The sequence below is a fragment of the Mustela nigripes genome, chromosome 8 (genome assembly GCF_022355385.1).
Source record: "Mustela nigripes isolate SB6536 chromosome 8, MUSNIG.SB6536, whole genome shotgun sequence".
NCBI lineage: Eukaryota > Metazoa > Chordata > Mammalia > Carnivora > Mustelidae > Mustela > Mustela nigripes.
Window position 1 is genome coordinate 67,960,601 of NC_081564.1, and position 22,991 is coordinate 67,983,591.

General features: G+C 46.1%; 1 protein-coding gene across 2 annotated transcripts in view; it reads left to right on the forward strand.

Annotated features, from left to right (window-relative positions):
* The first annotated feature begins 1,226 nt into the window (after window positions 1–1,226).
* Window positions 1,227–22,991, forward strand: part of MAPK4 (mitogen-activated protein kinase 4) — a 142,245-nt gene continuing 120,480 nt past the window's right edge. The window contains exon 1 of one of the 2 annotated variants that reach the window (XM_059409686.1): window positions 1,227–1,432. The gene's annotated coding sequence lies outside the window, so the exon portion shown is untranslated. The remainder of the gene's footprint in view (window positions 1,433–22,991) is intronic. The other variant, XM_059409684.1, reaches the window with a different exon arrangement.

Sequence of the window (22,991 nt, forward strand, 5' to 3'; positions counted from 1 at the left end):
TCTACCCACTTAATGCATTTTCTGATATGATCCTACAATTAAAAATCTTTGTGTTTTGCCCACGTTACAATTAGCAGTTACATAAATCACCCTTTAATGCTTTCAACAGTTATTGGGCACCTATTACACACCTGGAATTGCCCTAGGCCCTGGAAGCAGAAAAGGAGAGGTGAAGAAGAACTAACCATAGGATACAGCGGACCCTATGAAGTGTCAAAGTACGATTCTTGCTCAGAAGGCTTTGGGAGCTGGGAGAAGGGAGGGCTCTTGGGCCGCTAAAGCCGCTAGTGACCTCATTATACACTATTTAGGTTATCATATTTTTTTCTATGCTTAGAAAAGTGTCTCCTCAGCCATTCCACTGGGGAGAAACGCATTAAGAGACACACCTAATCGGTATAGACCCCTTTGGATTCGCTGGAAGGCGGCACCTGAACACTGGTTATTACCAGCGTTATGTCTGGTGGCATCTCCTTTCCTTTTCTCTGGCTTCCAAAGCCCGGCTGCCTTCTGTTACCTTTATCCCGGCTCTGCAAGTGAGCATAGGTCCACAGCCCAGGCGACCCGCTCTGAATCCAGGGCAGGCTCTGGGCCCGTGCACGTGCACCCCGCACCCCCTCGACTCTCCGCCCGGTTCCTTCTCCCGCCCATCCGGGTCTCCCTTGGCCCGGCGACGGCGAGCGACAGTACGGCTCCAAACCGGCCACCTGGTAGCCGCCGGCTGGGTCTCCCCTGGCACCCCCGCCCCTGGCCGCTGCAGAGGCGCCGGGCTGACCCGGCTGGGAGGCCCGGTTTCGCCTGGGGCTCGGGAGGACTCCGCTTCCCGCCGCCCCATCCCGCCGGGGCAGAGCCCGACGGGTGCCCTTCCCCGGGCAAAAGTGAGGACGGGCTTCTAAGGTGATGGAGGACTCCTGAGGACGTGCGCCGGGGCGGGAAGGCCAGACTACCCCGGGACCGCGGCTCGACTCAGAAAACGCGGGCGCCGGGCCCCTCACGTGAGGCTGTCTCCGCGGGGGGCTGCGTGGGAGAGGGGCCCTGTGCTCTGTGCGCGCCCGGCCGGGAGGCTGGGGAGGCGGGAGCCCGGCGCGCGAGGGAGGCGGCCGCCCCTGGCGGCCCAGACCCGGCTCCCCCGCGCCCGCCGCCGCAGCAGGTGGGGGCCCGGCGGCCCGGGGGCGGGGCCCGGCTCGGGGCGGAGCCGCGGCGGCGGCGGCGGCGGCGAGCGCGGGGCGGTGCGGGCGGGGGCCAGAGCGGAGCCGGAGCCGGAGCCGGAGCGGGAGCGGGAGCCGGAGCCGCGGGTCGGGGTGTCCGGGCGCCCGCGGGAGCTCGCAACGCGCCGGGGCTGGGACCGGCCTGGCCGAGCGCGCCGGCGCCGCGACCGCAGACAAAGGCGCCGCTCGCGCCCGGGCCGCCGCGCTCTCGGGCTCTGCTTTGGGTAAGTGGCTCCCCCTCCGCTTTCTTTCTTCTCCTGCCGCCTACCCCTCTCGGAGTTCGGCGGGCTCCGGAGCAGCCGGGCGAAAGGAAGAAATGCTACTTCCCCGTTCTCACGGTGCCCCCACCTCACCTTAAAAAAAAAAAAAAAAAATCCGAACGGAAAACCAGGCAAATACCAAACTAGCGAGTTTCCGCGCGGGGGTGTCTCCCGCGAGACGGACACGGCCGCCCCCTAACACCCCTTCCTCGGCCAGCCGCGCGCCGAGGTTGTCGCTGGATCTGTAGTCCTGACGGGAAGGTTGCCGCTGGGCATCCCCGGGGGGTGTGTGGGGGAGGAGGCTTTAGGCACCCGACTACGTGGAGGGGACCCCACCCCCGCGGGCAGTTCCGTGCGTCTGGGGGCGCCGAGGGACGGTTCGCACTGCGAGTTCAAATTCGGATCTGGGTTGTGAGGTCTGCCCCAGTTCCCTAGCATCTTTCCCTCCAGCCTCCTTCGCGCTTCGTTCAGGGTTAATATAGCGCCCCCCCGCGCCCCCCGACCGAGGCGCCCAGTCTGCCCACCCGCGGCCCCAGGGCGAGGGCTCGGGGCGCCCGAGAGGGCGGGGGGGAGCCCCGCTGCTCTCCCCGGCTCTGCAGTCCCGAGCCTGAATCGGCTGCGGAGGGAAGGCGGCTGCCGGCCGCGGGTCGGGTCTGACCACGCAGCCCGGTCCCGGGCCGGCTTCCCCAGCCTGTTCCCGGGCTGCTCTCCATCGGAGACGCAAACGGAAGCCTCGCTGGCGTTTGCTTTTGTTCTGCCCGCAACTCTCCCGAATCCGAGGAGAAGCCAGAGTGGGCGGAAACCCCCGGGAGCGGGCGGTTGCGGGAGCTCCAGGTGCAGCCCCGAAGTGGTATTTGGAGGCGGCGGCCGGTTCGCGCGCCTGGGTAGGGACCGGGTCGCGATCGCTCGTCAATGCCCGGCATCGGGCGGTGGGTCGGCGGCTCTGGAAAAAGCGCGCGGAGCGCCGCGGCCGCGCACTGTCACGCGCCTCTCCGGCTCTCTCGAAAGCGCTACCTCCAGACGCGCATTTCCATTCATGGATCTCTGCCTGGTATTTGACTGATGTCACCTCTGCCCGGGTTCTCTGAGCAAGCGTCTACTGCTATTCGATGTAATAGCCATTTACGGGGGGCCTACCATGGGCAAGGCAGAAGTCCTACGATCATCTTAATTTAAAAGATTTATTGAGCATCTACTACGCACAAAGTAGGTGTGTTACAAACTTTTCAGTTTAGCCGGTATTTATTGTGTTTACTGTATTCAAGGTAGTTGTGCTGTGACCTTATTTTAATAGATATTTACTGAGCACCTTCTGTGTACAAAGGTTTTTTGTTATCGTGTGTGTGTTCCTGAAGGATTTCCCAGCCTACTTTTGGGGGGCATGTGGAAATAAGGGAGAGAGAATGTGTCCTTGGACCCTTGAGTCTTCCCTTCCTGTAGTAAATTGCATTTTAACCTTTCTGGACTGCTTGTCAGGTGGTGTAGGAGGAGCTGGTGTTCTGCCCTCCAGGTGGAGGGGTCAGAGGGGAGCAGGGCAGAATAATGAAAAGACGGGCTCAGGGACCCCTTTCCAATTCACTTTCCTTATACTGAAAAAGAAAAATAAAAGAAAGAAAGAAAGAAAAAAGGCAGTTCTTTGGGGCAAAGCACCATGCTAGTTATTGTGGTGAATTAAGTTAATAGGGCAAAGCCTTGACACTCAAAGGGATAAGAATCTGTGGTGCGGACAGAAAGACAGACAAAAGGACAATCAGCTAAACCAGGAACAGGGTTGGGGGAGACACGAAGCTAGCGAAGATAGGGTCTGCGTGAACCTTCCAGCCCCTAGTTTCAAAGCAGGTGGGGTGAGCCTATCTTTAAAATCCCATCATTTGGGGGCCTGGGGACTCAGTGGAAGAATCAGATGGTCCTTCCTGCTGAGAGATTTGATGACTCCTATGACTCTGATCCATTTGGGATCCAGAGACACACTGGAATATCCAAACTTGAAGCAACTTGCGGGTCATTAGTTTATTAACAAATATTTGAGCACTTACGTTTAATATAGGCTGCTATCCGGGAAGTAGACCCTAAGATGTATTCTGTCCTAAAGGACCTAACAGAGTTCTTGAGATCAACATGTAAATTGACTGTTTGCATCGCAAACTTGAAAAAAGCCAGGAGTATATTCTTCCTAGAATTTGGCAAAGAAAATCTTGCACTCATGAAATTGTGTCTTTCTATATGTCCAGTATGTTCATCTTTTTACCTTGGCCTCCAGTAATTCCTGGTAACTGCTTCATCTGCTTCATCCCAACTTCTTGGTACAGTGATCTTTTTCTTCTCAGATTATCTCCAGCTTCCCTCTTAAATTCTTTCTAAAGGACATTGTCTTATATTTGTTATGAATTTGAAAGCCCCCTCAGATTCTTTCTGGAATTAGGCCTGCTGTAAAAGATACATAGGAAATAGGTTGTAAACTTTCTGTGCATGGCATAGAGGCCCTATAATTCAGAGCAGAGGAAAACCCCACAGAGGGTGAAATCAGGAATGTACAGAGATAACATGAACTGGCCTTGCGACGTGGACTAGGACTCGACGTGGACTAGGACTCGCATGGGCAGAAAAGACTTCGAACCAAGGCTTCTTCCCAAATTGAGAAAAATGGTGGAAGCAAAGGTGTGAAGGAAAACCAACCAGGAATTTGATAGCTCTTCCTCTAGAATAGTTTCATTCATTCACAGAATTGCTGCCTGAGCATTTTACTGTGTCCATGACTTCGCTAGAATTCAGGAGTCAGGAGCTCGGCACAGTTTGGGGTTCACTGTGCTCCCAGCGCTGGTGAGGACCTTTCTCTGCTATTTGCGGCAGAGGCTGTGCTGCATCCCTGCCATTCTTTCTGGCATTCCTGGAGTTTTTTCACCTGAGCTGAACTTGATGGTAATCTTCTTCAAGGCTAAGAATGTGACTTTTTTTTTTTCTGTCTGTGTCCCCGCCTCCCTGCAGGCTCAGGCATGGTCTATCGGTGACATTTCTCTCCAAAGGCCATATTGCCCATTTCTTTACCCTTTCTCTCCCTGTCCTCTCTTCCTCCTCGTGCACCCCTTGGAGCTGCTCAGAGCCTTTCCCGGTATGAACACTACAGGGGAAACACAATCTGTCATCAGTCACTTTCTCTTGAATATGAATGTAGGTCACTGTTCATTTTTCTGGGAGTCTTTGCACTTTAAACCTCATTATGGAATGAAAGGTTTTGTCCACCATGAGAGGATTTCAAGCCCAGACAAGTGGGTGCTGGAGGGAATCGGGTCTTGGTGCTCCTGGAATCACACCACCACCTCCTCGTGCAGCCACTCTTGGCCTGGCTGGTCCTCGCAGTCCTGAGAGTCCAGAGCTTTTTACCTGAGTGTGGTGACTAGAGTCATAGCAGCTCCGCCTGAGCTACCTGTCTACCTGACCTGCACTTGCTCTGGTGTTTAAAGGTCAATCGTTTTCCAAACAGAATCGTTGCTTCTCTACCCATCTACAATGCTCATTATTATAAGGTGGGATTCTCAACCTGAGCGCCACTGATGTTGCGGGCTGAGTAATACTTTGTCATGGGGATGGTCCTGTGTGTTGCAGGGTGTTTGTCACTATCCCTGGCCTCTACCAGTCCGTGCCAGTAGTGTCCCCGCACCCCCCTCCGAGCCCCCCCAAGTCATGACAATCCGAAATGTCTCCAGTTGTTGCCAGATGTTTGCTGGGGAACAAAGTCACCCCTGATTGAGACCCACTGTTTTAAGGGGATATTGGTGAATATGTACCATATGTACCATTCTCTGTACCTTCTTACTTTCCTGGGAGAGGCCTTATTTAACAGAACTTGGTTCTTTTCAATAATGGCGACTTAGTAAATGTGAAATTAACTTTGTGGAACTTCGCCTGTGAATCCTTTCAGAAATCAGCAAAACATCCTTTGTCATCTCACATAGTCTAATCTGCTCATGGCGTTAAGTCAGTATTTTGAGGCAAAAAAAATAAATAAAATAAAAATAATAATAAAAAAAAAACCCTCAAATTCTTCCCCTAGCATGTGGCTGATTAACATACCAGACCTGTGGGCCACAGAGCCACCCCTGGCAGCCACCACTGCCCACAGGGTCATCCTGGCTGCTGCTTGGGCAGTGACTGGTGCGCAGCAGTGGGGAGGGATGTGGGGAGAGGATCTAGTTCTGGTGGGACAGGATGCTTATGTAATTTAGGAGTCCTCTTTAAGCAAAATGACCAGGAATGACCAGGTGAAACTGTTGCTAGAACATTGGAAGGATTCTGCAAGAGGGATTTCAGTTTCATTATCTTCGAGTAAAGCTGCTGCCGCTGGGAAAGAGGAGAGGAGTGACAGGACAGCTGTGGCAGTTAAGAACAGGAAAGTAGAGACTTTCTTCTACCCATGACTGGAAAGAGCTAAGAGAATCTTCTCGAAGACTTGACTTAGCGTGGATCAAACTAGAATTGTTAGATGCAGGGTGGCCTGTATTTCTGTTACTGTCTGTTCTTGGAAAGAAACTCTCATAGCTTCAGCAATTCCAGGTCAGCACCCACAGTATGTTTGTGGGGCAAGGTTAGTTCAAGTTTAGCAGGAGGCTATGTGAGTTCCTCTAATGGATAGAAGTACCTTAACACGCATTGTAAGCGAGGTTGGCCCAGTGCCCAAGTTATTGATTCAGAAAGTGAATGAAACTCTTTTCCAGCATATTATAATGGTATGGGGAAATTTTACAGTAAGATTTTATTGATTCATACTTCTATTATATTCATGCTTCTATACCCAAGACTGGAATGAGGCTTCTTGTATTCCAACAGGCTAGATAGGAAATGCCTTTTGGGGGCATGGGTAGGCAAATAGTTGAAGTATTTGAAAACTTAAGATAATAAAACAAACTAGAAAAAAATCTCTGTATTTCAGACTTTTCATTCCCCCAGTCTTTTTCCTTAATCTAAATCAGCCTACCTTCAGTGAGGAAGAGAAAGTGCTATGATTATAGGTTTAGTATTTAAATGTGCCTGACTGTATGTAAAGATGAACTGTCAATAAGTCAATGTCTAGATTTAACAAAAATAAAAAGACTCTCTACAAGAAGATTTATTGTAGGAGGGTTTTAAAAAAAATAGCTAGTTTTCCATTTGTATTTAAATGGATTTGATTTTTATATAGAGTTTTTAAGAGTCAAGATCTGTTTGGAGATTTTGGGTCAAATCTGCATGCAAGCACAGAGATTATAACCTGCAAGGGATTTGGGGGACCAGTGAGCAGCTCTCTTTGGCCAATTTTATAAATGGGGAAACTGAGGCTGAGAAGTTAAGTGGCTTGCCAGGGTTACACAGAGGTTAGTGCCAATGCTGGGCAAGGGGTCAGGAGTTTGTCCCCTCCCCTTTGGCATTTTTTGTTACTGGAATATTGTTCTGACTTCCTGGTTGCTAGAGCATATTAGTGGAAGGGAGGTCCACGCAGGAGAAGAGTTTCTAATAATCCAATTGATTAGATTATTGATCAAATTATTGATTATATTATAGATTATTGATTAGATTGTTGATTAGATTACCAGGTCATCTAATCCTGGTAGCACTAACCTTTAATTCACACTGATAACACCTGTGCCAGAGGTGTGTGTGCATATGAGTAGTATTGAAAAAAACCAGGAAAAAACGGAAAGAGTTGGATTAGTGGAATGAGATTATTTTACAGAACTTCCCACACATGGAGTGGTGAGTATGGTTAATAACACTGGACTGTACATTTGAAAGTTATTAAGGGAGTAGATCTTCAAAGTTCTCATCACAAGAAAAAAATATTGTAACTATGTGTGGTGGTGGATATTAACTAGATATATTTCACAATATATACAGTTTCATAGTATATACAGATACTGAATCATTACATTGTATACCTGAAACTAATATAATGTTTTATGTCAATTAGATCTCAAAAAAATTTTTTTTAAAGATTTTATTTATTTATTTGACAGACAGAGATCACAAGTAGGCAGAGAGGCAGGCAGAGAGAGAGCGAGAGGAGGAAGCAGGCTCCCTGCTGAGCAGAGAGCCCGATGCGGGACTCGATCCCAGGACCCCGAGATCATGACCTGAGCCGAAGGCAGCGGCTCAACCCACTGAGCCACCCAGGCGTCCGATCTCAAAATTTTTTTAAATAAAAAGAACTTCCTTTAATGCTCTTTGATATTATCTTTACAGTAAATAATTAGAACAAAAATATTTATTTCTCTATTTAGAAAAGTACTACGTGTGCATTATGGGAAGTAGCAAAAAAAGTTTTTAAGTCCTACCATGATCCTTTGATCCAATCATATTTTGCTATGTTTTAGTCTTTTTTATCCTCAGCTTAGTTTTTAAACACACTTGAGATCATACTGTACATATAATTGTAATTCATATATTTTTTCAGTTAATATTATACCAATTTCTGTATTTTTTTTTAAGATTTTATTTATTAATTTGACAGAGATCACGAAGAGGCAGAGAGGCAGGTAGAGAGAGAGGGGAGAGGTAAGCAGGCTCCCTGCTGAGTAGAGAGCCCAATGTGGGGCTCGATCCCAGAACTCTGGGATCATGACCTGAGCTGAAGGCAGAGGTTTTAACCCACTGAGCCACCCAGGAGCCCCTGTAAACATGACTTTTAATGGCTACACAAATCAACACTCTGGAAGCCTGTTAATTGCAGTATTTTGTTGTTAGTGAACATTGTTTTCTCCCAGTTTCTCACTGCTGTATTATTGCAATGAACAACTTTGTGTTCATACTTTTTCTATAATTTGGATTTTTTTCTTCGTATACATTTCCAGGTAGTGAAATTACTCAACCAGGAGTGGAAATGTACCATGCTAACCAATTGTGTTCCAAAAATGGAAATGATTTTACCACATCATTGATAGCATAGGGTATTTTATTTTATTTTTAAAGATTAGGGGCGCCTGGGTGGCTCAGTGGGTTAAGCCTCTGCCTTCGGCTCAGGTCATGATCTCAGGGTCCTGGGATCGAGCCCTGCATCGGGCTCTCTGCTCAGCCGGGAGCCTGCTTTCCCCCTCTCTCTCTCTGTCTGCCTCTCTGCCTACCTGTGACCTCTGTCTGTCAAAATAAATAAATAAAATCTTTAAAAAAAAAATAAAGATTAATTTATTTATTTGAGAGAGAGAACAAGAGTGAGAGAGTGCCAGCACAGAAGGGAGGGGCAGAGAGAGTCCCAAGCAGACTCCATGCTCAGTGTTGCACCCCACCTGGGGCTCGATCCTTGAGACTATGACCTAGATGAAACCAAGAGTCAGACAGTTAACTGACCGTGCCTCCCAGGTGCCTATAGGGTATTTTTATTTCTAAAAATTATAATTTGGTAAGTGGAAAATATGCCACAATGCTTTCATTTGCATTTTGGTTACCAATATGGCTAAACATTTCTCAATAGGATTGTTACCTGTTTGTATCTTTTTTATCTACTTTTCTATTTGGGGTTAGTGGTTTAAAAAATTGATCTGCACGTATAAAATCCATTTTTTTTTTTTTTTAAAGGAAAGACAGGAATGCCTGGGTGGCCCAGTTGGTTAGGTGACTGCCTTCCACTCAGGTCATGATCCTGGCGTCCCCTGATCGAGTCCCGCATTGGGCTCCCTGCTGGACAGGGAGTCTGCTTCTCTCTCTGACCCTCCCACTTTTCATTCTCTCTCTCTCTCTCATTCTCTCTCTCTCAAATAAATAAATAAAATCTTTTAAAAAAGAAAGGAAAAAAGGAAAGACAATAAACTTCTGATCTGGATATTCTATGAAGAATTCTGTCCAACCCTAATGTTCCACAGTTCCAACATACTGTGCTGTATGTTGTAACATAGGTGCTGTGTTTTAGGTTAAACTCTCTTTGTTCATAGTGGTGGAGATGGCGTCTTTGGTTCCTGAAACAAAGTTGGGTGGACAGTTGCTTGATCCCCTTGGTATTGACCGGCATGTAGTGAGCACTTATTTAGTGCTTAGTACGTCACAGGTGTTAATTCTCAATCCTTCACAGCTTGTGAATTGGGAACTGTTTTACCATATCAGTTCATGTATGAGGAGAGTGAAGCACAGAAAGGTAAAATAACCATAGTCGGTTGTTCTTTCAACACTTTTTTTTTTTAAGGTTTAATTTATTTATTTGACAGAGATAGAGATCACAAGTAGGCAGAGAGGCAGACAGAGAGAGACAGAGAAGCAGGCTCTCCGCTGTGCAGAGAGCCTGATGTGGGGCTCGACTCCAGGACCCTGAGATCGTGACCTGAGCTGAAACCCACTGAGCCACCCAGGGGCCCCTCCCCTGTTCTTTCAAAAGAGTTCTGATCACCGATGCTAATGCAGGGGGCTGTTCTCCCCACACATTGAGGCAAATCTTGGACACCAGCTGATTGTCCTGCAATTCAACTCAATTCCTACTCTTTATCTACCTGGAGAACGAGAGATCCCACCGGTTATAGGCTCCAGCTCATAAGACTACCCTCCACCTCAGAAGCCAGTTGCAAGCTTGTCATCCCTGCTCCTGATGGACTGGCTGTAAATCAGGGGTTCCTACCTCGTACTCCGTGGGTTCAGTGAATTTGTTAAAGTGGTTCAGAATTCAGGAGACTATTGACTCATTAGATTACTGGTTTATTACAAAGGATATCCAAGAGTATGAATCAACAGCATGATGAAGAGATACATAGGGTGAGGTCCCAAACAAAGGAGTTTCTGTCCACATGGAGTTTGGGGCCAGGCACAGTGGTATGCGGAAGCATTCAGGTTCCCCAAACAGGAGCTCTCTGAACCCCTTCCTTTTGGTTTTTTATGGAGGTTGCATCACAGGGGCTTGATTGATTAAATCATTGGCCATTAGTGACTGATTCAACCTCTGGTTCCTCTCCCCTCCTCAGAAGTCGGGGGAGTAGGGCTGAAAGTTCCATCACTTTATTCATGGTTAGTTCCCCTGGCAACTAGGCCCTTCCCTTAGGTACTTTCCAAGAGTCACCTGATTAACGTAAATCCAGTTGTGGTAAGGAGTGGGACTTTTTATGAATAACAAGCTACTTATTTCACTTTTTTGGCTGTGAAGTTATTTCAAGATCTGAGGATAAAGACCAAATATTATGACAAAAGTTGTTCCCATTGCTCTTCTTGCTTAGGAGATCTCCTAGGTTTGGGTGCTGTGAGCCAGGAACTGTGGACCTGAATAGGTTTTGGTCATCTGAATGGCCAAATACATATTTTCATAAATCACAACATTGCAACTTTTAACCAGGATTATACTATCTCTGGGTCTTCAGTAAGGTGACCTGCCTCAGTGGTGTAGCTGCTCTTTGAAGGAGCTGAGCTTAGGTTTATTAGCAACTTCCTCGGAATTCTCTTGCCTATTTCTGGGAGAACTTTGTTTTGTAAGGTCATTTTACTATCTTAAATTTCCTTACTATAACTTCTTTGTCTCTTACCCTCTTTTCCATATTTTCCATCCTTTTTATATCTCCTAGCGACATTCTGATAGTTCTTCTAACCTGTCTTCTAAATCACACTGTGTCTCTTCAGCTGTATCTAATCTGCAGATAAAGCCATCTGTTGTACTCTTAATTTTAGTAACTGAATTTCAGTTCTAAAATTTCTAGTTCTTTTTCAAGTTTTTAATGTTACTTTTATGTAATTCCTGTTTCCTTGTTTTGAAATGTTTAAGCCCAACTTGTACCTCCATGACCATAGTTAAGTATAGTTGTTATACATTCTGTGTGTCATAATTTTTCCATCTGGAATACTTATGCATTTGTTCTTTCTGTTGTTTGTTCTGATTATCATGCTGGTTCATATTTGTGTTATATGTGCCTGATTATCTTTGAATGTGTGCTAGATATTGTTTGAAAAAATTTGCATAAATATCATCTCATCAATTTTAAGATGTACTCCCCCGCCCCCCCCCACACATACTTTAATCTCTGAAATTCAGATGTGGTTTACACTTGATGGAGTTTTATATTTATAGTTGGTACCTAAAATAGGAGCTACCTAACATTTTTTCTTTTTCTTTTTCACTGGTACCTAAAATAGTAGTGCAGTCATATAATTAGTGATATTTAAGATCGATGAAATGCAATAATTTGAGGCTCTGAGTGATCCTGGTTAAAAATGACAGGAGTTTGAGAGAGGATTAAATAGCTTAAATAGCTTCTTCAGGATTTTTGGGGTACCAGGAATCCTGGATCAGAGTGAGAACTTAAGATGTTTTTAGGTCACCCGTATGTCAAAAGTCAGACCGGTTTGTTTTCTCTCACTCCTAGGGTCCTAACCGTTAGTGTGAAGTGGTTTACCAGGCCTGTCGCCTAGGGATGCCCTGGCCCCCTGACTGTGAGGCCGCGGGAAGTGCTGCTGGGCTTCTGACTTCCTCTTTTGGATTCACAGTCCATCTGACCCGGTAAAAGTCGCCCCTCATACCCAGGCCCCTATCTCTGTACCTCCTTTTCCCAGATCTTAAGTCTGAAGTCCCTCCCCATCTTGTTAGCTTTAGGAAAAAGTTTTAAAAAATATTTCCTGTAGGTTTCTTTTTGTGTTCATTGGGAAGTTTGGTTCAAATTACCCAGTTCACTGCAGCTGGAGGAGGCAGAAGTGAGTCTGATCTAGCTTAGAGACTGACAGGAGAGGAGCATAAAGCACCTGCTACCCTTTGCCTGCCCATGCCCAGAGAACTTTCTCCACCACTCCCAATATGTCATCCTGGTCCTAGCTGGAAAGCTGAGGTTGGGATGAATGCATTCCTGCAAACTGCCTCCAGCTAAATGTAGATCTGTTTCCCTACATAGAAGAGACCAGTCCCTTAGGCTTTTCCTAATAAGGCAGGTGAGCTGGCAGAGAAAGCGGTTGCAGGAGTGGCATCTGGAGCCCCATCAGTCATCTGTCTCCATCTGGTTTCTGCCTTCTCGTCCACAGCTGCCTGCAGGAAGATGCAAATTTAGGACCAAGGGACATGATAAGGGATGAAGATGCTTTCTATCCGGGCAACTGTTAAGAAGGAAAGCGAGTAGACTGTATTTTAGCTAGGTAACATTACTTCCATTCGGCTTGATCTCTAGCATTTCTAGATGGAAAGCAGAATATTTCACCCATGGCCAAGTCTAGTCCTTGTAGAGACTGAACTATTTGTGTCCCTGCTCAGGAGTCAGGGTGGCCTTTCCAGGGGACTCTTGTTGAATCTTATGTTTCCAAAGAAGCTTACATAATCCTTCCTGGCTTTCAGAAGTCACATGCTTATCCATGTGTTCTCAGGATCACCAGCCAAATATATTTTCACCAACTTTGCTCCAATTCTCCTAGATGTTTTTCCCCAACCTTCCTGAAGACAGAGAATTTTACAGTGAAAAAAATACATTTTCTGAGTTCGAAAAGGTTGGGCATAGAGGCACAAAGTGGCAGGAAGCCCCTCTCCACCACCCTCCTCCACTTACCTTAGCAGAGCATCCATTGCCTTTTTTTGAGGGAGACTCTAATATTTATTTTGGGGTCCCTTTCTCCCTGGGAACCTCAGAGCTGTCCTCTCAGAAAATTGCTATCAGCCCAGGAAAGCACGGTCTGCTCTCACTGTTCAGGTGTGTAGCATTTGGGTAAAACAAGGAAGGTCTGGCCAGTAGGGATCTGCCTCTCTGGAAGGGGCTTGTTTTGTGGCAGGGTATCTCCACCAACTCTTTGGAGATCACGGAGATTTTTTTTTATATTCCATGATGATATATCCAGCTTATTTTAATTTTATTCTTACAGCATTTCACACACAGGAAAGATTTTATATATATATATATATATATATATATATATATATATATATATACACACCACACACACACACAAACACGTATATATGTATATATATATATCTATATATCTATATATCTATATATCTATATATCTTAGTTCACTCTTAGCTAGAAATAGAAATCCTCCAATTGGGCTTTAATAACTGTCCTTAAAGGAACGAAGCTATCATTCCACTCCCAGGTAGTTCTAGATTGTGACTGGGGCCTTTGGAAGAAAGGATAAATGACTTAATTAATTTTGAAGAAGAAAGCTTTCTATTCTCCCAGAAAATGAACCCTTTCATGATTATTTTTAGAGGCAAAATTACTAGAAAGCCCCACCAGGCATAAGAATTTATGAACCATGATGTCTGAAATCTCTTCAGGCTGAAATGAAGTAAATTAATTCCTGCAGTGTGATTCACTTTAGGGACAAGTCCACATTTCTTTTATTTATCGGTAAACGTAGGCTCTTAAAAGTTTTTTCTAAAGAGGTATAGTTAGTTTGAGATTCATCAAGTCTAGGTCTATATTCCTTTGGTCAAATTTTCCATTAATTGTAATTTGAGTTTTTTTCCAGCCATTTTGAGACCATTTTGTCTGCTAATAAGAGATAATATGCTAGGATTTCAGTAACATATGTGAGAACCATGGGGAGTTCAGACAAAGTTAGCCAAGCGAAGCTCTGTACTTGTCATAGAGACCAGGACATTACCTTCTCTGTATGGTGGCAATGGCACTTTTTACCAAATATTCAGAACTTTTTAAACGATTCAGAACAATAAAGCGTTACAGCGTTTTCAACAGGAAAAAAAGGGACAAAGAGATTCAGAAATCTGAAATGATTTTATTTGTAAGAGAAGAATCAGGAAGATAATTGCAGTAAACCTCTTTAGAAGAGGACGTAAGACATAGGTAACAATAGAGGAACTATACTCGACTGCTTTGAGCTTTCCAGATTGGAGGAGAGAAAGGAAAAATGTCTTGACCAGTTATTACAGTTTTAATGCCCATCGTGTAGGATGCTGAAGAGGACTCGAACATCCTACCCATCTGCTGTGTAATAAAGCCAGTGAAATGTGTGCCATCAAAATGACAGAGAGAAATTTAGGATGTACAGAGTAAGGAGAAAGACCATTATTTAACTGTATGCGTGAGAGTATGTCTGGTAAATGGTCTTGGGCATGTCATGGCCTAAATAAGTGTTCATTTTTTTCTATACTGTACCATATCCTTGAGCTGAATGGAGAGTAAAGACAAATAAAAAGACTTAGGTCCTTATTAATTTTGTTGGATGAAGGATGACAGGGAGTACACGTCCAATGTGAAAATGCTTTTGGTTTATTAAACTGCATCAGTTAAAAGCTAAAAGTCTTGTTTTTAAATTTTTGTGTATGGCTTCGTTCTTCAAAAGTTATTCAGTGAATTTGTTAATCCCGAACCCCTCCCCCTGCCCCCCTCTTTTTTTTTTTTGTGAGCCATCTTTGAAAGTGAACCTGAAATGCATTTAAGGAACAAAGGAGGTAAAAAGAAAAAAAATCCCTTGACTTCTCTATTCAGTTTATTCATAAACAGATCCGTAGAACCAAAGGTTTATCGGTCCTTTAACGGCTGACTTTTCTCTTATTTAACCAACAAACAATGCAGTGTTTTGCCCTGCACCCCTGAATCCAGGAATTGGCTCCCATAACATATTAAGTAACTTGCTCTCTTTCCCCCTTTCCTATTGGTAAGAAATAATAATAGCATTATTATTTATCATCCCTAAAAGCAATGTCTGATTTCAGTAATATAAAACTATATTGCCTTAAACTGAGATTATTTGAAATGAGATCTTTCCTCTCTAGTAATAGATACCTGGAAAAGAAGGTGTCTAGCTCTAGATAGACGGGGCAGATACAGGACCGTGTACACGTACAGTGATGATTATGTGCTACATGCAAGCTTTTTTCTGGAAGGACACAGAAGCCATTGTTAGTAGTGGTAAAGTAAGAAGCAACCGGGGACTGAAGAGGTAAGGGAAAGGATTTTTTTTTATTTTATACCTTCTTATACTGCTTAAAAAGTAAGCACATATTTTTATGTAAGAAATAAGTAAGGGGAATTAAGAAGGTGAGAAAAAGGAAAGAAGCCGCTGTAGGAGATCCCATCAGCTCTGAATTTTATTTCCAGATGCCTCTCTCAGTTGGAAATTCTGGTTTTTACAGATCACCAGATCAAAATTGTTAGGGACACAGGCTCAAGTAGATCTTCCCTGGCTTTGTGTAGCACTGGTGTCTTCTCTGAGCCTCCCAGTGGCCTGTCCCGGACATTGCGTCCATATTGTGTGATACCCACTTGACAGATGGGAAGCCTTGAGCTTGGGGAAGATGGGTGGCTGGTCTTAGGCCACGTTGTCAGTGCTTGGGAAGTTTAGAACTAGGAGCCACGTTCATTGTTCCTTTAACCCTAACTTTACTAGAAACTTTTTTTTTTTTAACTAGAAACTTCATAGAAAGAACTGTTCTATTGCTTCTGGACATTCTTTCCTAAATGCTCCAAGCTGCCTCCTCTCTGTTTTTATGCCGTAACATCTGTTTCCTTCTCTGAAACCATGGTTAGATGTATAATTGTTTTCCTTGTTAATATTATCAACATAGGCCATTTCTCTGCTTTCCGCAGGCTTGTGGCACCGAGGACATTATGGTGTGTTTATTAGTTACTTAATCTTTGTTTTATGGAATTGGTTACTCAAGGTATTTTCTCCCAAATAATTACCCGTTTTTAGGAAAACAAAGTAATAAGCTTAGCCATTTCCACCAGGCTAATGTCGTTGTCCACAAGCAAATGAGAATCACATGATGTTTGAACTGGAAGAAAACCATCCTTGCAAGGACTTACTCTCTTGTTTTGTAAATGAAGAACCTGACGGTCAAGTAACTTGTTCTGGATCACATAGAGAACTCAAGGTGACATGGGATCCAGAGCCCACTTATCTTAACTTCCAGCTCAGCCCTCCTCCTGGTGCAACAGGAATTACAGAGAATAATTCTCTTGGGCATCAGGCATGTAGATGAGCGGTCAGGGGTGGCAAAAAAAAAAAAAAAAGTCACACTAAAAACTGCAACTGTGCAGAGGTAATATGAAAAAGAAGAGGAGGTGTTGAGCTTATTTTTCCAAGTTTTAATGAGTGGTTTTGCAGGCTTACCTCTTTTAAAGCACACTTGCTCTGTCAACATCAGCATTTCCAGAAAAGGATTTAAAATAGGAATCCTTTAGATGAAACATATCCCAACCATATTTCATTCACCATAGAGTAAAAAGCTCCCTCACTTGCTGGGCAGATCAAGGCACACAGCATCAATGTTGTAAAAGGAATTTTTTTAAAAAGATTTGATTATTTTATTTTCTTCCTTGTTTGACACAGAGAGAGTGTGCCTGTGAGCACAAGCAGGGGGAGGGTCAGAGGGAGTGGGAGAAGCAGACTCCCAGGGAAGCCTAAGTAGGGACTATGGGAGCCCCGAGGGTTGGATTCAGTAGTGAGAATGCCATTTTAATGAATTATGTACCTTTGGTGGCACCCGCTATCAGATTTATACAGTCCTCGGAGGCACTAGCTCCTGTAGGCAGCATTGTAAAGGATGTCACAATAATGGATGTCTCTGAAAATTCCGTGTGTGTGTGTGTTACACAGACATGCCAAGGCTCCAGCCCTAAAAACTGATTTATTTGGTTTGGAGTGGGATTCAGACATCAAGATTTAAAACCATGGTTCCCCAAATTGGCCGCACATTGGAATCTCCTGGGGAATTTAAAAAATCCTGATGCCTGGGTCTGACTCCCCAGATTCTGGTTTAATGGGTCTGGGGTCTGGACTACACATCATAATTTTTTCAGAGCTCCTCGTGTGATTCTCACGGGCAGCCGAGGTTGCAGTCCATGGGTGAATGAGACCTGGCTAACCTCGTGCATAGCAGGTGTTCAATAAAAATAAAGTATGAGATGAAAGCTAGATGTAAGGGTTTATAAGAGAAGCCAGTGCTAAGAAGGCCATTTCTGGTTCTTTGGACATTTCTGTAGGCTTGGACGTGTTATGCAGTGATTTGGGGTGGAGTGGGCAGCAAAACCTAATAATTCAGCTCGCCAGTGGAGCTTGCAGCCAGAACCGACAGCCAGGGTCTTCCTGGTTGCTCTGCTGCATTTTCTCTACCTGTCATAGGAGTGGCTGATCTGCCTGTCATACTCCTGATGTGTCTGTCTCACACTGTCCTTTGGAGAAAAACAACCAGAAACTGGCTTCTGTAAGAGCAAGGTGCTCCAGCCCTGGCTGTAGCCCGAGGTGAACTCTGTCCCATTGACAAGGCGCTGCTAGAGCCCGCCCACTGCTCAGGGTTCCTGAGAGCTCCCTGAAGCACAGAGCGCTTGCCTGGTTTCCTTGGTTCCCTAGGTGATTCTTGTTTAGTTCAAGGGGTACAGGGAGGGGAAGTATTTTCGCATCTGGCCCCAGCCAGTGCAGCTGCCTGCAGCCGTGGGGAGGCTCCACCGTCCTGGAGAAGGGGAACTTGCCAGGCAGAGAGTTCACCGGAGCTGCTTACGGAGCTGAATCTGAACTGCTCTTCTGTGCTCTTGGAAGTCTCCCAGGGCACTGGTTTTCGCACTCGAGTGTGCATAGGCGTCCCTTAGAGAAGTGTTAAACTACGGATTCCTGGGGCGACACCCAGATTCTCTGATTCAGTAGGACTGGGGTGGGGCCCCAGAACTGGCCCGTCTGACACCTTCTGGGGTGGTGCTGATTGCTGGTCTGGGGACTGCCCTATGAAGGAAGAACACTTGTGGTATTTAGGGAAAGGACACTGTTGGGTGGCTGCAGATCTACCTAATGGTCACAGGATGAAGAGTTAAAGTGGCCTCCCAGCCTGGGGCTTCCATGGATGGCACAGGGGAGGCGGCAGTGTGGCTCAGAGGTGGCTCCCGGGAGCAGATGGAGCCTGGTGGGGAGGGCTTGGATGAGTAGGGGTTTGCCAGCTGAGGAGCGGGGGGCAGTGTTCTGGGAGCAGTGCGGGCAAAGGTGGAAGAGAACAGGAGTGAGGCTGCTGTGGGGCGCACACGTGGCTTAGGGTGATTGATGGGGAGCAAGCTTCATCTGCATAAGCAGGCAGAGGCCAGATCCCGGTGCTGGTCCTCCACGTGGAGGAGTCCGGGCTGATCTGAAAGTGAGGCAGTTCCCTGGGGGGTTTCACGCAGGAGAATAACATGACGAGTTGGGAAACGGCCTGGCGGGAGCATGCATCTGCAGGAGACCCACGAGACTGTCACAGGAGTCCCTTTGGGAAGTGACGAGGACACAGGGGTGTGACCTCTATGTCATCTTGTCCTGGCATCACCCTTGGTCTCTGCTCAGCATTTCCATCTTTTTAGAGCCATTTCCAGTAGGTGCCTTTACTGGCTCTTTGAACATCTCCTGCGTATGTTTGTATGTGGACCCAGGCATTCTTTGTTCCCCCTACTCAGATTGTTTCTCAGGGAATAAGTTAAAATAAATGTCAAGGGCAGCCTTGAAGCAGGAGAGCCCTGAAGGGCCAGCATGGAAGGGAGTGGGGCAGTCCCCCTACTTAGCCTGAATGAGGGCCTAGTGGGTTCTGTATCTTGGGGAGCTCTGGGTTTTTCTTTCTTGGTTCTACCTGGGAGTCACGCATTCCTCTCCTGCTCCCACTCTGAGAACAATTACAAACCTGAGTCAGAGGCCAGTCCCCCAACCTCCCAGGCTTTTAGTTTGGGGGCTTACCAAGGCCAGTCTCCTAAATTCATAGTACCCTCAAAATGGCACCGTGCTGGGCATTCTGGAGGCACGGGGGTTTCTGAATCAGGCCAGACCCGCACCTTGCCCACCGCAGTAGTGAATGCGTCGTGCCTGCAGAAGGAAGTCGTGTACGTGGAAGAGGGCCGCAGCGAGCCAATTGTTTAGTAGGCACAGGTGCAAAAGGTGTTGGCAGGAGCAAGTTCTCCTCTGTCCTGGCCCATCGCAGAGAAAAATCAACACTGATGGATTTCATTTGTGGTACTTCTTACTTCATCTGGTAATGAAAATTTGATTTGTGGTTTCCTCTCGTAGGGCTCTTCATCATACTGTAATTGATACATCTCCAACAAGTGGCTCTTGAGGAAATCGATTCCACCAGGTCTCATCATGAACCGGAGAGACTGATGGAGATTTGTGTAGGCTGTCTCCCTTGTTGGGCCCCTTCCTCTCAGGCTGTGGGGTCTCACCACTGGCTGAGTTAGAGGCTCCCCCAGAAGGCATGAGTGGGCTGCTGTTGGGGAAGGCAGGGATCTAGACTGATGACCAGCGTCAGTGAGCAGTCTGTGCTCTGAGATAATGACATCAAGAAGTGTAGGTCACCCATTCCAAGGTGGCTTTTGCTGCTTCAGACTAACACGTAGATAGGAGAACAGATTGCAGGATGGTGAGCTGGCAGCCTGACTCAGATTGGAAGGCGGGTGAGAGCAGAAAGGGGTGGGCGTGACCCACAGTCCATGCTTGCCCTCGTGGCAGGTCAGGGGAAGAGATATGCTGTCCAAGCAGACACCATCTGAATGCCTCACTGAGTGCTGTCCCAAACATTTTGCTAATGACATGCCCAACTAGGACTTTTTTGCTTCAGAGTTGCTAGAAACATTTGGCCAGATGTCCAACAGGGCTTGCTTCAAACTTTGGCTGGCTCATGCAAAGCTGTTTTTATCCTGTTTTTATCCTGATCCCATCTGCTGTCTGTCCCTGAATGAGGTTTGCCATACATTGGGTACCATCTTGGAAGTCTGTTCTAAGGTCATGTGAAGGGGGCTGTGCCTTCTCTTTCTCTTTTTCATGATGTTTACTGTAAAAATGTCAATCTGAAAAAATAAAGTTATGAAATGTCAGCTAGTAGAAAATTTTCATCATTCTTTTAAAGCTCATTTAATATACTCTATCTCATTTGGTTACTACAAGAAGTCTGTAGAGTAAATAGGAGAGGTGTTACTATTTTTTTTAAAGATTTATTTATTTGTCTGAGAGAGAGAATGCAAGGGGTAGGGGCAGAAGGAGAAGGAGAGAGAAATTCAAGCAGACTCCACCTTGAGCTTGGACCCTGACTAGGGGTTTGATCTCATGACCATGAGATGATGACGTGAGTCGGATGCTTACCTGCTTAACCAACTGTATCACCTAGGCTCCCCAGGAGTGGTGTTATTATCTCCATGTCATAGGCGCAGAGGGTGAGTACCTTGCCCAAAGTTCTGAGTAATTCAAAAGGTCAAGAGTGACTTGGAGCTCAGGCTTCAAGTCTCTACCCTCAGAGCCTTTCAACATATTTAACTTCTCAAGACTGCTGCTGAATAACAGATTTTAGCTATTTTCTGTAAGAAGGGTTTGGAATTCTCTGTCTACATAGTTGATGATGTCATTTATGCTGTTTTTGTGGTGGAGTGGTGAGACATTGTTGTTTCATTAACTTGCTCCTGTATAAAAAACCACTGCAAAACGTGGCATCTTTTTTTTTTTTTTTAAGATTTTATTTATTTATTTGACAGAGAGAGATCACAACTAGTCAGAGAGCCAGGCAGAGAGAGAAGGGGAAGCAGGCTCCCTGCTGAGCAGAGAACCCAATGCAGGGCTGGATCCTAGGACCCTGAGACCATGACCTGAGCTGAAGGCAGAGGTTTAACCCACTGAGCCACGCAGCCCCAAAACCTGGCATCTTAACACAACAATGACTTATTCTCAAAACTGTAATTTGAGCAGTGCTTTGCTGGGTGACTCTTCTGTTCCATGTGGCGTCACCTGGGACTCCTTTGGCTGCTCTCAGCTGCTGACTGTGTTGGGCTTGGCCAGAAGGTGGGAGAAGGCTTCCCTTGCCTGTCTTGTGCCTCCGTGCTCCTCCATGTGGTCTCTTTCTGGGTCTGGCTTGGGCTTCCTCACAGCCTGGTGGTTTCAGGGTAACCAGACTTTATGTAGAAGGAAGAAGTGGAAATTGCCAGTTCTCTTAGGACCTGGGCTCAAAAGTCCTGGAGTAAACGTCATTTCCACCACCTTCTGTTGGTCAAGGTCACGAGGCCTTTCCAGACTCCAAGGGAGGAGAAGGAGACTCCACCTCCTGAGGGGTGAGTGGCATGTACCTACAATGTTGGGAGAAGTGGTTGGTGGGCTGATTAGGGGTCTGGCAAGCACAGTAACATTCCTGTGTCCACTTGCTGAGAGAAACAAAGCATCTTTACTACAATGTCCCATCCCTAGATACACGGAAGAATGTCTGTTAAATATACCAAGTGTGCATGAGGTGTTGACGAACAGCTGGTGTAGCCCAACAGGAACATATAGGTGAGGAGCAGCCCTAGAACTTGGGTCCTCTGGCTGGTTGCCGGTCCAGGCCCCCATCGGGCTCCTCTCTGGGACCACGCACAGACTCAGGAATCACGGCCTTGGTCCTAAAAATTACTTGATGCATCCGACCCAAAATTTATGGATAGAGGAAAGACTTGGAGAAATGACCATAAAGGTAGCCCATTAGATGGTAGAAGAATATGAACTCTAAATGTCATGTCATGATGATGGTGCTTGCGGAGCCTTTTGGACCCATATGACTGTTCAGATCCAAATAACATGGTCAGTGCACTTTTCCAGCTGCTTGTAGCTGGGAAATGATCCTCTCTTTTTGTTCTGGCCCATTCATCCAACCCCATGCTTCCTGAGCAAGCTTTTCTTGGCTCCTGATTGCATCGAGAGCATTGGGCATTGGGCTTCAGATTGTAATTAACAGAGAATTCACAACTGCTGCTTCTCTGGTTCTGTGGGGTTGTCCTCTCACCTACAAATTTGCATTGCCAGTATATCTGTAGAACTTTCTGTTCTTTTCAAAGAGTTTTCGGATGGATTATTGCATATCATTTTCATGGCAATTCCATTAAGATAACACTGAGTAAGATTACTCCCTGTAGAAAGAAGGAGGTTTGAAGTCCCAGAATGGCAGAGCAGTGGCAAAGCCAGGCTTCTGCTCTCCATTCCAGTGTTCTTCTTTCTCTTCCTCACCTCCAGCCTGTGGTAGGCTTGTCCTAATGTCCAGGGCAGGATGACTGGCCGTGATGAGGAAGGACCAATTTTGGGATTAGAGCATCTGTTAGTACCTGAATCGTGGCGTTGGTCACGAAGTTAAGATACAAAGGTAGTTTTTTGTTGTTGTTTTGTTTTGTTTTTAAAGATTTTATTTTATTTTTTGACAGACACATTGAGAGAGGGAACACAAGCAGCGTGAGTGGGAGAGGGAGAACCAACTTCCCCCAGAGCAGGGAGCCCAATGCAGGACTTGATCCAAGGACCCTGGGATCATGACCTGAGCTGAAGGCAGATGCTTAACAACTGAGCCATCTAGGCACCTCCAAAGATACATGTTTTTAACTTGAATTTCAGCTAGTGGCAGAAAAACTTGCTCTTTCCAGCTAGTGGAGGGACCGGCAGGAAACACATTTTTACCCAACCCTCATAGTACCTTTCTCTGGATGGGGATTTGAGCTTATCCACTCATGGCCCTGAGTCGGAGCATAGGAGAGGGATAAAGGCAGCTCTCACATCCGCTGCTGAAGTACTTCTGTGAAGCCCACTTGGGTCAAAGCTGATCAGAAAGTGGGAGAGTCCAGCAGTCCTGCTCCATCAGCAGCCCTGTGGACCCGGCCCAGAACACCTCACACAAGTTAATGAAGACACTTGCTCAGTA